We start from the raw sequence: 14,467 nt of genomic DNA on the forward strand, positions 1-14,467 counted from the left end.
GCAAGGCAGGGGCATGGCCGCACAGGTGAAGCTGCTGCGAGCTGCTGGCATCACCTGTGCGCGAGCGGCTGCCGCAGTAAGTAGTGACTTCCCGCTAAGGGGCTTCCTGTGGGGCGGCCGGGGGAAAGCGTTGGGGGCACCTGTGCTTCTGCATATTAACATAGACTTGATGGGAGGATGGGCGGGGAATGTGTGCCCCGGCCGGGATGATTTTTGGACATGCCTGTGCTTTGCCCTCTGTGACAGGGACTGATCTAGAGTTATGATGGTTAATGACTGTTCCGTTATTATTAACAATAAGCATCAGTAGAGATCGCTCATCCAGGTTTCTAGTTGGTATATTTAAAAGCTTGCATATAAACATGGACTCACTCTAGTGAAAACTGAGTATTTTCTGAAAATACAGTTCCCTTTGATTTTTTGTTGCATGCATGTAGTTTATCCTCTGCAACAGAAAGCCACCCAAAATAATATATTTCAGAGGAAATTTCATTCTTCTGCGTTCTCTCAGCCATCATTCTAGTTTGCATATTAATAACAGTGTATATTGAAATTCACTTTGCACATTGATTTTTCTCCAAATAACTGTCTTTTAGGCTTCTATTCATGCATGCATGTACGCATACATGTGGTTTTCCTTCTGTAATAGAATATGACTTAAAATAACACATCCCTACTACTGAGGAAGAAAATTGCTACTTCTGCATTCTCTCATCAAGGATTATAGTTAATTGCTAATTATACAAAATTATATGTTGAGGTCCTAGAATTAAAATCTTAACCTTTTATTTAGGGAGAAGAATTGGTAGTTTTATCTTCTTTTGTAGACTTTCTAACATTCAATTATAAGTCTTTGTGAAAGAAAAGAGAGATCTGTATAAAACATATTTGTTTTTTTATGGTACTTTTAGAATTTATAATTGTTAGTGCTCCTCTGTTTTCTCATCCACATATTTTAGTAGATCTGTTATTTTATGTTAATATTATATACCAGGCTATTAATACCTTGGTGAGGGCAGAAAGCTCCTCAAGCTGCTGAATCCTAAAGACAATGGAAAGAGGTGGTTGCTATTTCAGTCTTTTGACATTAAATGCCATGCTAAATCTTTCTCAGCCTACATTTAAAAAATACATGTTTTTAGAGCTGTGCCTATGAGTCCATTGATGAAACAGTATCTCTTAGTTTCTAGACTTCTTGGATATTGTAACATTTCCCTGTATGCTGTTTTCAGAGTGATGCTCTTCTTGGATCTTATCAAGTTGTGCCATCTTACATGATCCCGTGAAAGACATATTGTACTACCACATTGGAATGGAATGTTCTTTCAATTGATGTAGTGAACATATCTCAAGGCCCCAAATGGGCAGTAGTCACTGGGCTTGGTGCTTGCTATAAGAAGCAATGTTTAATTTCATATATCTGGAATGAATCTAGGGATCACATCTCTAATACCAATGTATGTATGAGGAATGAGTGTATATTGTCCACTACTCAACACCTATGCTACTGTAATGCCAACAGACCCCGGTTGTCAGCAGGCAGGATTGAACCTGGGACCTCTGGAGCTTAGTGCATGAGCTTCTACCATATAAGCTAAAAGCCAACTACCTGTTTAAATAAATAAATTAAATTAATGGAGATATTCTATCTCCTAGAACTGGAAGGGACCTTGAAAAGTCATTGAGTCCAGCCCCCTGCCTTTACTAGGCAGGACCAAGTACTGATTTTGCCCCAGATCCCTAAGTGGCCCCCCTCAAGGATTGAACTCACAAGCCTGGGTTTAACAGGCCAATGCTCAAACCACTGAGCTATCCCTCCCCCCCCTGTTAACTAAGGCTGTAGAGCAGACTCATTTTTTTTCTCTCTCTCTCTGGTTTCAGTACCACTAGAAGGGACAGAACACCACACACAGGAGGTGTGTGGGTTACACTACCTCATGCCTTTTGGGGTTCTGTGCTCCCAACACAGCTCATATGCTGCATCAACAGATGCTACAGAACAATCTGATCTCTTGGATACATATACATTCTATTGGGGTTTTCATAAGATTGTATTGGCAAATTCACACCATTTTAAATAAGAAAAAAGGTATATGTGTGGGAAGCGGGGATTAGGGTTTTCAGGATGGCTGATTAGTCACTGACAGTTTAAGTGGCTATAGTAAAAACATTGCTGCTTCTTGTAGATTTTAAGTATGCAGTATTTCCTTGGGTTATATGCATGGTTTGCTTTATTAAAATTGAACAACCATGTAAATATTTTATTCTCTTTATAGGCACATGTTATATACTATACACTCAATGCAGTGACACAATGTTAGACCCTGATCCTGCAAAGACTCAAGAATGTGCATAATTTTATTTATGTGAGTAGTCCCTTTGAAGCCAATGGGCCTGCTCACGTGTATGAATTTAAACAGCCTTAAAGTCCAAAATGTATCTTCAGTTTAAACACACAAACAAAACAACAGTAGTTCACCTAGACTAAACACAGAAAACAATTACAATAATATTAGTCTAGAATGATCATCCCCTTCTGTGCTGATACCCACAGGAAGAAGTCCTGGAGAGAGAAAATCTTCATGCGTACATCCTAATGGAGACTCCTCCATCACCTGAACATCATCCTGTTGGGGTTTGCACTTTATAAAAAAGGTGGTGTGGCATGCCCCCAAAATTGGGTTTCTTGGAGGTCCATGGGAGTCCAGGGCCATCTGCATGGGATTCTTGTGCCTTTGCACCAGCTCTGGTCTCTGTTGACCTCGTTTCATGTGGAAGTGGGGAGATCCAGAAGCAAAGGGTTCCCTGTGCACGCAGAACTAGGGGTTATGATCTGAGCCATGTCTTCTGCATTAAAATATTAATATTATATGTAAACCATAAAATATACAGAATGTGTGGAGTGCTGAGCTGCTATTTCTTGTAGCAGCTGGACATTAACCTTGCTTGGTTTCTGAGATCTCACAAGATTAGACACCTGGGGAAATGAATTCTAATCCTGGTTCTACCATGGACGCCTTCTGTTTTATTGGATAGGTCAGAACTTGAAAGTAGTTACATGCATTTGACTCTCTGTGTTTTAGATTCCTCCTTTGTAAATTGGGTCTGAAGATACTTACCTTGCTCATATGGCTGTTGTGATGATTAATTAGTTACTGTGTGCAAAGTGCTTTAAAATCTGAAATGGTATATAGTGTAAAATATGAAATAATAATTAGTACTATAATTATGTATTACTTATTTTTATTATTAGTGAACTCTCCAAGGGAAATCCTGTTTTACATATGTTTCCAGCCCTATAACTGATGGATATTTGGGTTTTTGTTTTGAATGTTTAGTGAAATTCTATTGGAGAACCTGGAAGAGATGGAAGGTCCAAGAAGCAAGTTGAATCTGTCATCCACAGTCCCTGTCTTGGAAAGTGACTCGGGGAAAAACAAATGGCATCACCAGGGACATAGCCTCACCATTAACTTTGCCATCTGGATTTGTGGTGGACCCTGGGCTGAAGAGGCTTTCAGATCACCTCAGACCTGACAATGAGGTTTTTAACAATTTACCTGAACATAAGTTTAAGACTGCTACTCTTAGAATGTCTGTTTTGGAGGATAAAGTCTCAGCATTAGAGGCTTGATTTAGTATTTACTGAAGTTACAAAAGAAAATAAAGAAGTAAAGAACAGGATGGACCTTTTGGAGTACAAGCAATGCACAAGAAAGCTTAGTAGGGTTGGTGTTCCTGAGTTCTTTTGTCTTGAAAGATCCTATAGCATCTTTTTCCAAAGGGGTGCCAGCGGTACTGGGATTGACGCCCTCTGAGATCTTTCTTCTAGAATCAGTGAGATTTTTGCTTCTCTTGTACCACTGACAACCTGCTGTGAGGATAATTCTCATTACCCATTCTGCGCTTAACACAAGAAGTAGGATTTTGAAAGCCTCCAGGATCTTGAGTGAAGTAAGGTGTCAAGGAAAGAAAGCAAGGTTATATCCATAGCATGCCACTAATCCAGTAAAGAAAACAAACGCCTTTGTGGCTGTGAAGAAAAAAACTGCACAGCATTTTGCCTTATTGTCACCTGCAAAACTGAGGGGTCCCCATGGTTGCAACAAATGTTTATTTGGACCTGTGGCTGATATTAATCATTTCATAGATCAGTGTATGGCTGAATTAACAGAGTAGGTGAAAGAGGCAGATTCAGATGCTGTCCATTGAAGATTTAGGGCCATATTGTACTCTGACTTAACCCAGTGAAATACCATTGACTTCAGTGGAGTTTCACAGTGCATGAGTCAGAACAGAATTTGTCCCTTTAGAATAATTACGTATGTGTGCAACAACTACTGAAGTCAGTGGAATGTATATGTGTATCTGAGGGATGAATTTGTCCCTTAGACCTTTTGCTCTGAAAAATATGTGACTTGCTTTAAAAGCTTTCCCCTTCAGATTGTTTGGAAGTTTCTATATTCGTTGAAGCATGCAGTATGATTCACACACTCATACAGCCCTAATTTGCTTTCTAGACATCTTTTAGTATACAAATAATTAATCATGCCCGGTACACATTCAGCACCTTTCATATAAGGTTCTCAAAATACTTTACAAACAGTTAATTAAGCCTCACAAAATCTCTGTGGGATACGTGTTATCTTCATTTTACAGATGGAGAAGCTGAGGCAGAAAGAATTGAAAAGGACATTTTGGCCCCACTGAATTCAATGGGAATTTTGTCATTGACTTCAGCGGGGCCAGGATTTCACTCTTTTGTGCATAGATCAGATTGTCATGGTTTCTTCTGTCTAGTCAGTTACTTAGTCAGTTTCCACTGTTTGGCTCTCTCTTGTCACTGCTTGAGAGAACCACACAAACATTTTTTTTTTTTTAAGAAAAAACAGGAAAATGTGAAGAAACCACAATAATTGGAAGGGGGACTCTGGGGAAAGTGTATAACCTGAAAATATTTTTAATTCATTTTTTTTAGCTTAGTAAATTTCAAGTGGATGCTGTGTGTGTCTGTCTCTCACACACACACACACACACACACACACACACACACACACACACACACACACACACACACACACCGCCTCCCTGCCACACACACACACACACACACACACACACCCCTCGAACCAGTGGAAAAGAAGGGACTTTATGTCTAAAATTTTCAAAAGTTCATGGCTGTCTGTGTGCAGATTAGGTCTATGCAAAAGTGCATGGACATACTTTGGAAAATCTGAGACCATGTACCCAAAATTGTATGTATTATAATGTGTTTTATTCCCCTGCAATAATGTAAGACTTGTTTTGTTGAAAAATTATTAATTAAAAATGTTAAAAGGTCAAAGACTAGGCTACTGTGATAGTAGAATACAGGGAGCATGTTGGAGAATAGAGAAAAATGTGGTGGAGAAATTAGGAAGCATCCATAAAGTTCTTTATAGATAGATCAGAAGAGAGATGTGATAGTTCATGCTGAAATGGACAGAGAGCCACTGAAGATTTATGTGAAGAGAGTGGTATGTTCCAGTTAATATGAATGAGTGAGCAGAGAAGTTGTAACAATTACATTAGTCAAGATGCGGAAAATTCGGAATAGCCTGCTGCATCCATGCAAGGCCACAAATGCAGTGGAAAATCATGTTTCTGCTGTGCAAGAGGGCTAAGCAGCAGAGAACCAAAACAGGTGGACTGTACCCCTTTCTGTATGTTCTAGAGCACAGAGGTTTTCGGTGGGTCCATGCATGGTACCAGAGAGTGGTAGAATGTGGTCAAATGGGGTTGTGGCCAGTGGAATTGTGCACGGTCTAGATGTACTGGGCCAACCTGCCATATGAAGGAACAGTGGACTGTGCTTGCTGTCCCCCTCACTCCCTGCAGTAGTGACTGTGGCTTGGTCATGTCATTTACTGCATATTTGAGATAGGTATTCCAATCTCTGAGTCCCAGGACATTTCTGCCATGTTCATAAGCTCACATCCAGTTTACTTGGGCTGCACATTCTTTCCCAGTATATTGCTCAGTGAAAGTAAATGAAGGTCTACTCTAAAAGAATTTGGCAGAGGAATCATCAAGCTATTGTTTGATGCAGGTGACGTTTTGAAAGAAACAATAGGCAGATTTACATACCTGGGTAATGAAATTGAACAGCACTTCTTTTAACTTTTAAATTACATTAAAATTGATCAGTGCTGATGCTCTTTTTTATGGGTGTTATACTGAAGTGCTGTTATGCTTCGCTTACAAAGGAATTCCTCTGGGTAGGATAAAATAACCTCATAAAATTCAATTCCTTTATCTGTTTTCATGTACATAATAAAAAAAACAAGCTATTTATTTAAACTAACCACACAGCTCCAACATTTCATTTTTCTGATGTATAAAATAAGCTTGTCTAAGGTTTGGGATGTTTTGAACTATACATATATGCTGTAGATATAAATAGAATTTTGTTCTTAGAATGCTGCAATATTTTTCTCTCTCTGAGTTTTCATGGAGAAGGGTATCTTGTTGTGGCACTTGTTAATATTACTTGTTTAACTGCTTATTCAGCACCTTGAGGCAAGTAGATCAATCTAATTTGTACATTATGAGTAATGCTTTAAGTTCTACAAATATACATGCAGTTACAACAGATTGTGTTCTAAACAGACAAGTAGTATGTCTTCATGTGAAAGGATGGGCTTGTAGTGGGGAAGGATGGTTTTACATTTAAGATACTAGACAAGGGTTCAAGAGATCTAGGTTCACTTCATGGCTCCCCCAAAGACTTTCAGCGCATTCTTGGGCAAGTCACTTAATTTTTCTATGCTTCAGTTCCCTGTCCAGTCAGGGTAATAATATTTCCCTACTTTATATTAACGAGTATTAAATGCTCAAATACTTCAGTGATTGGTGTTGTATAAGCTATATAGGAAGTATATAACCCATAATTAGATTTGGTTTAATTAAAAACAAATTATTTGACACATTTTGACCTTTATATTATTCATAAATAATTCACAAACCAATCCTAACATTACACAAACAAATTTCATGCTATGAGTTGTTTGCAAATTATTCACTGTCCCTTTTGCTTGGAGAATTTCTGTGTTGTGGGATTGGTCATATAAGGATACATCTACACAGCAACTAGATATCCACAGCTGGCCTGTGCCAGCCGACTTCTGTTTGTAGGGCTCGGGCCGTGGGACTGTTGCACTGTAGCGTAGACTTCCGGGTACGGGCTGGAGCCTGAGCTCTGAGACCCTCCCACCTCGCAGGATCCTAGAGCCTGAGCTCCAGTCCGATCCGAAAGTCTACACAGCAATGAAACAGCCCTGCAGCCTGAGCCCCGTGAGCCCGAGTTGGCTGGCACAGGCCAGCCATGGGTGTCTAGTTTCTGTGTAGACATACTGATTCACATGCTGTTATTCTTGCTCAGTGATTGGATGATTGCCTCTAATCAGGAGAGCACAAATAGAGGTTTAGGAATAGTGCACTTTCAGTATGGGATGTTGGGCACATAATTGTTGATGCTAAAATTTTGTTAAACTTTTGGGATTGGCAAACATTTTTATGAATAAGCCAGCAGTCATTAATGAATACCATTACTCCACAGATCACAGCAGAGCAAACTTAGCATGTTTATTCATGAAAATAGTTGCAAACCATTTTTTTGTATTATTCAGCCAGCTCTAACCATGTCATTCCTAATGTTTTCCTTTAAAAATATTCATATTAATTACGCATCTTCCAGGGAATAGGCAAATTACGGTATTTTGTTTATTACTCAACCACCTCCAGCCATGACATTCCTAATATTTTCATTTTTAAATTTATTTATTCAAGTTGAATTTGCATCTTTCAGAGAAATATGCACCAGGGTATAAACTAACTATGGATGTGTATGGTGCAAAGCACATCTTTATAGGTGGAGCTGGTGATGCCTACAGTTAACGTTGCCTCACACTTTTCATTATAAAACCCTGTTTTCAGTTGCTTATAACTTTTCCAAACTTTAACCATTTGGGCATTCTATTTTTCTAAGTTTTCTATTCTGAGTGCCTGATTTTCCTTCCTTCCTTCTCTCTCTCCAAAGTTTCAGCTAAAACAAGGTTTAGGGAAACAAGGGGTTAGGGAAAAAATGTATTGTTTTGCCCATGTTAAAAATTTCTTAAACCTGTTGAAGTGCAAGTTTCTAGCGCCCCCACACTTTGGAACAGAGACTTGAAATCTGCCTGCGGATTGCTTTGGTGTTGGAATTTGCCTTTTACTGTTCCCATAAAAATCCACCCAAATTTGGCTAAGTTATAATCAGGGTGCATTGATGGATTTAAATAATTGGTTTTAATCATGATTTATATCAGCAAGCAGGAATGTTTTATTTAAATAATCAATTTTAATCTTGTTTGGAATTTGTACTTCTTAGCTATTTTCCTAAAGAAAGGTTGATTCTTATTGGTTGGTAACCATTAAAATAAGTTGATTTGCAACTAAATATAGGTTTTACACTAAATTTTGGTACTATATCGGTACACATTTCTTTAAGCTATTATGTGGCTTAACTTACATTTATTCAGATTCTTAATTTTTAGGTTTTTTGGTTATGATAGAAAATGGTAAATGATGCATTTGTGATCTACTAGATTAATTTTTTACTCATGATTTGTGTCAAGCTCTGTTTGGATGGAAATTGGAATTAAATTAAAAATGCAAAAAAAAGCATTTATATTTTTTCATTAAATAAAACTACCTTAAATGTTTATAAAAACATGTTTTGCATATAAAACTGATTACTAAAAAAAAAAGTATTATATACTGGCTATGAACCAAGCTCCTAGGTGCTACAATAATACAAATAATAATAATCTGTGGTTATAGAATTAACCTAATAGTCCGGTCACCATGTTATTCAAGCTTTAGAACTAGTAGATCTCCTCCTTTCTCACTTTGTTTTTATTCAGAGATTGGAAGAGGAAAACCAGCTTTTTTTCTCTTTTTTTTTTTTCTAACTCCCAATCAGTTTCTTAACTTTGAGTTAACTAGTCATTGAACTGACCTAGTTGAATAAACTGGGTTTAGGAGCCTAGTTGAATAAACAAAGAAAATATTCTCTCTGTACCTTCTGAAAAAGCAACTGTATTCAAAAGTTGGTTTAACACTTCAACTGCTCTGGTTCCAGGTGCTTAGCCAGTGGCTTCCACCAGTTCAGTGGTTTGAATTTCGTTAAAACGTTGGCAGCAAACATGTATTGCTTAATGTTATTTTTAATTTAATTTAAAGTATTTCAATAGATTATAGTTAAGTGTAGACCTTAAAATTTGTCCTATTTTTAAATAGGTTTATTTTTAAAAAGAAAAGTGTATTTAAATAACAAAAATCCAATTTAAGAAACTCTGATTTTTTTAAAAATAATTGATTTTTATTCACCTGGTTAATAATACAAAACCAGGGAGGTAGTAATTCTGTTTTGTGTCGCCCTGATGTAGCCACACATGAAATACTGGAGGCAGTTCTGGGTTTCACAATTTAGGGATATAAAAAGACTAGAGATGATACAAAACTGGTAACAGGTAATGAATGAAGATGAAGAGATATGGTATGAAGAGAAACAGAAGCAACAGTATTAAAGAGAAGACAGTGGATTTATGATCACAGAGTATACATACTTTCAAGGGAATGGTATAAATGAAGGAAGGGAATTATTCACACTCTTGGAAGATGGAAGGACAAGGTGCAATGGCCTGAAGCTAAAGAAGGAAAATGTTAGTCGTTAGGAAAGGGTTCTTAACTATCAGAGCAATTGGGTAGTGAAATAGACTGTTGAGTAACCATCACTGCAGATATGATGTTAATGAGAATAATATAGTTGAGTATTCTTGCAAAGTGCAGTTGGTCTCAGGCTAGATGACCTATGTGGCCTTTTCCATCTGTCTATGATTTTATGAACTTACAAATGTCACTCCAGCCCAAGCTCAGTACATCATCCTCAGCACCTCTCATATGCTCCCTCAAATACCATTCATGTTTTTGTAACAGAAAAACATCTTGGAATCACTCCTGTTCTCAGGAGCAGAATTCCCAGTAACTTCAGTAGGAGGATCAAGCCCTTTGCATTTTCCATTTACATACATTTTTCTTTGTTTTAGATAGATAATTTGCCCAGTAGTAATCAGAAATGACTTCATAATAACAGCTATTCTCTCCTCCGGATTTTCCAGTATGTCCTGTCTTCTCTCTCTCTCTCTCTCTCCTCTCTCTCTGCCTTTTGGTAAGCTCTTTGGGGGCAGGGACCATCTTTATCCCTGTGTCTTGTACAGCACCAGGTGCATTGTTAGTGCTTATCTAATAACTCTAATAGAAGTCGGGGGTGAGGGTTGCCAAAGAATGCTCAATATCCTTTCATTAGGAGATACATTAAAATTGTAACTTGTTACATTATTCCACTCATAGGTGTCTGACATGCTGCTTTATATAATAAAATAGATTATATATAGAGCAAGATATTAAAGATGTAGCAAACTAATATTTAATTTGGGCGCTGCATACAAAGACCACTTGTGGCATAATAATATCCCAAGGAAGAATATCAGTTATTTCGGAGAAAATAACAATATTTGTTGTCCCTAACTGCTATAAAGTATAGCATTTATGTAAGTTTCTCTACTTATTTTTTATTACAACAAGAAATGCAGCTGTAATTTGTGTTCTTACTTTTATTAATGACATTTTCGTTATATAGGCATTACTGTAATTTACTAATGGGAAATAGCCAGTAAAGGCTGCAAACAGAGAATGTATAGTACAATAAATAACATTTTATATTTCTGCAATGCCAGAATGTTTTACAAAATATTACCTGAACTACTGAGATTGCTCTTCTTTTAATTGCCAGACAGCCTCAGCAAACTGTCGTTGTTAATTGAAGCTATTCTCTGAAATAAATCCTTGCAGCTGAATTTTGATAGTCTGCAAGATTCATTGGAATTATGCTTACACAACTCTGGAATATTTCAAAAGTTTCAGTTTTTAGAGTGCTGTTTGCCTAATGTGCATAACTTATTACAAAAGCATTGATTTCCTATTTCTCATTAGGCCGAGTCCATTCTCACGGTCTGGTACACAGTGCTCTCCAAGCTGTCATGCAAGAGGGGCATTGGACATGCACACAACGGCCCCCATACTACCACTGGGCAGCGCAGGGAAAGTGTGATATTAGTTACCTTCATCTTGTTGTGGATGGTAGTGATTCTAGTGTGTGTGATTTACTGTAATTGAATAACAGGTCATGATGTTTTCATAATATTTTTCCTCATCTGACTTATTTGTTTTGTAATTTTAACATGAATTGATTGATGGTAAAAGGTGGCAGATTGACAGCCCTGATGATGGAAGCTGTCTACTTAACTACAGATTAGGTACATCACAGATAGTGACACTGCATACTTCCCTCACACTGTACTACTGCATGATCTGTAAGGACCACATCCAGGGGTGAAGAGTAGTGCAATGCCACTCAGTCCTCGGGCTCCCTGCTGAGAAGGATGACAGTTAGTGTCTGTTGGATGCTGCTTTGTTATTAATCTTATGTGGAGACATTTTGGTGGTGCTCATGACCATACTATACCTCACCAGTGTTAGTTAATTAAGCCTCACAAGCCTCCTGTGGACCAGAGTAGCATGTCTAGATAGGGAACTGAGGAGCAGACACGTTACTGAAGGGGTGTTGGTTCTAAGAGAACAGGATATTGGCGCTAGCCTGGGGTGAGGGGTGGCCACTTTCTGCTGCATCACTGCCTCTCAAACTGCCCAGCATTATCTTATGTGTTCCCTCCCCTCTCACATTCTGGAAACCTCTTTAGGGTGAAGTTGGGGCAGCTGCTGGCAGGGGCTCCTTAGGGAGCAGGCCTGGGAAGCAGAGTGAAGAAATGGGCCTTTTTACACGTGCCCCAGGTCGCTATGGACACCCTGAAATTTGTGATTCTTCCCTGCCAATCTCAGGGTATCTATGGGTTTTGAGGACCAAACCTCATGCCTGCTTTGTGAGGGGGTAAGGTTATAAGCTCCACCCACTGATGGGACAATATGAAGGAAACTGTGAGAGTTAATCCCTTATGTAAATATTTCCTGGCCCTAGTTTACAACCTTGTTAAGAAACCATGCTATAGACAGTCAACAGCGTGATTTTTGCTGCTGGTACGTTTGTTAACAACAAACATAAAAACAAAAAACACACAAACCCCCAAACAGGTCAAAATTTTCAAACCTAGATGCTTAAAGTTAAGCTTCGAACTTCATATTTAGAATTCTAAATAAAAGTGTCCTGTGGCTCACAATGAAGGCTAAATAGGTTTAGGAGCCTAATTCTGGTTTGACAAATGTGTCCATATTCCCTACCCACCATGACAGTAACTCAGCTAGTGACAACTCTGTTCAGAATTGATTGTCAAATACTGTTTTTCCAGACTCATGCTTGGCAACTGAATATAGCTTGCAAGCATGGTTCTGTTCCCAGACTGGACAAGGTTGAAATGGCTAAAGGCTTTCTTCTCTGGGAAGCTTTAGTTATTTGCCAAAGGCATTATGTTCAACTCCGAGTTAGTAACTGGGGAAATAATCAAGTTGTCATTTTGTTAGCCGATTACAATTTTACAATAAACTTAAAAGGGGGTTAGCAATGGCTTCAGACCATTATTTTAACAAAAAACTTGTAAGTATCAGTAAATTGACTCTTTGTGTAGGAGTAAAGCCAACAGTTGGTGGTAAAATTCTCTTCAAATTATATAATATCAACTGTACTGTATTATCAGGAGATGAATCAGCTAGACTGACTCCTCCATTTTTAAAGGGAACACTGCTAGTTTATATCATCTTTTTCTTCATTGTTTGCAGTACTTCTTAGTGACTACATTCCCCATACTAATTTTGTTGTTTGCATTTGGAAAACATTATTTCTTGTGTTTTCTTTCAATGGACCTGAAAAATAAATAAGCAAATGAGTATATTATGTTATTTATTTGTATTTGCTTATTTATTTGTTGTCTCTGTAGTGGCAAAGTACAAAACATATTGGTTCAAAAGTGAAACTCACAGGTCTCCGAACAAAAATTAACATTCTTATAAATAATGGAAATTTGCACACAAATCTGCACACATATCTATTTGCATCAGACATTTTTATGAAGGTATTTAAATACCCTTTTGTCACTTTCTCCTGGAATGGTCTTTTGAGGGGGTCTCTACTTCTCCTGACTGGTCCTCCTTAGTTTGCTCTCAGTCAGGGCAGTTCTTGGACACTCACCTTTAATTAAGTCTAGCCGTCTGCTTCAGTCTCCTGGCTGTGTTCCTGGAGGGAGCCTGATGCAAGGATGTCACCCCTTTGCTGTCCCAGACTTTTCTACCTCCCCTTCTGTCTCTACTCTCCCCTTTATAGCAGGGCTTGTTTCCTCTATTGGCTGCAGCAGTGGGTGCCTGCCTCCAGGGCTGGATTAACACAGGGGCTTTAGGGGCTGCCTGCATACCGTGGCCCCACGCCGCTCCTGGAAGCAGTCGGCTGCTGGCACATCTCTGTGGCCCCTGGCGGGAACCGGCCAATGGGAACTGCGGGGGCGGCGCTTGCGGGCATGGGCAGCGCATGGAGACACCCTATCCTCCTCCCCCCAGGGGCACGTAGAGACATGTCAGAAGCCGGCCACTTCTGGGAGAGGTGTGGGGCTATGGCTGGCAGGCAGGCAACCTGCCTGAACCCTGCTGCGCCGCCTGTGGTAAGCGCCTCCAAGATGGAGCTTGTACCTCGCACTCCCCTCCTGCATCCCAACCCACTGCCACAGGTCAGAATCCCCTCCTGTACCCAAACTCCCTCCCCAACCCCAGACCCCTCACCCTCTCCTGCACCCCAACACTCTGCCCCAGCCTGGAGCCCCCTCCTGCACCCAAACTCCCTCCCAGAAAGAAACTAATATAACAGCTATTCTAAGGTAAGAAGTAGGCTATTTTGAATTAACTTAACTATATTCTACATGTTTTAAGACTGAAATGTAACCACAGAACAGCTTTATGCTAATTAAAAGGCAAGTTTAGTATAGCGTTAATAGCCTCGATGCCATAATTGTGATCATTTTGTTTTAAATTAGGAAAAAGACTTTTATACAGGGCCCCCACAAAATCTAATAGCCCCGGGCCCACAGAAGAGGTAATCTGGCCCTGCCTGCCTCCATGATTGGCAACTCCGGCAGTTGCGTTGTGGTGTGATCAAGCTGCTTGCTTGTGAACAGGAGAGACTCTCCTTCCCACTCTATCTGTGCTCAGTATGGCGTTTGTAGACCCCCTTACACCTTTTACATGATTTTGTTACAAAGGCCTCAGTTCAGCAAGCTGCACATGCCTAACTTTAAAGATGTGAGTAGTCCTAGTGAAGTCAGTGTCACTACTCACACAATTAATAGGCATGCACTGAAGTGCCTTGCTGAAGTGGGACCTAAGAAAGGAA

Source organism: Emys orbicularis, chromosome 6 (genome assembly GCF_028017835.1).
Source record: "Emys orbicularis isolate rEmyOrb1 chromosome 6, rEmyOrb1.hap1, whole genome shotgun sequence".
NCBI classification, from domain to species: Eukaryota; Metazoa; Chordata; order Testudines; family Emydidae; genus Emys; species Emys orbicularis.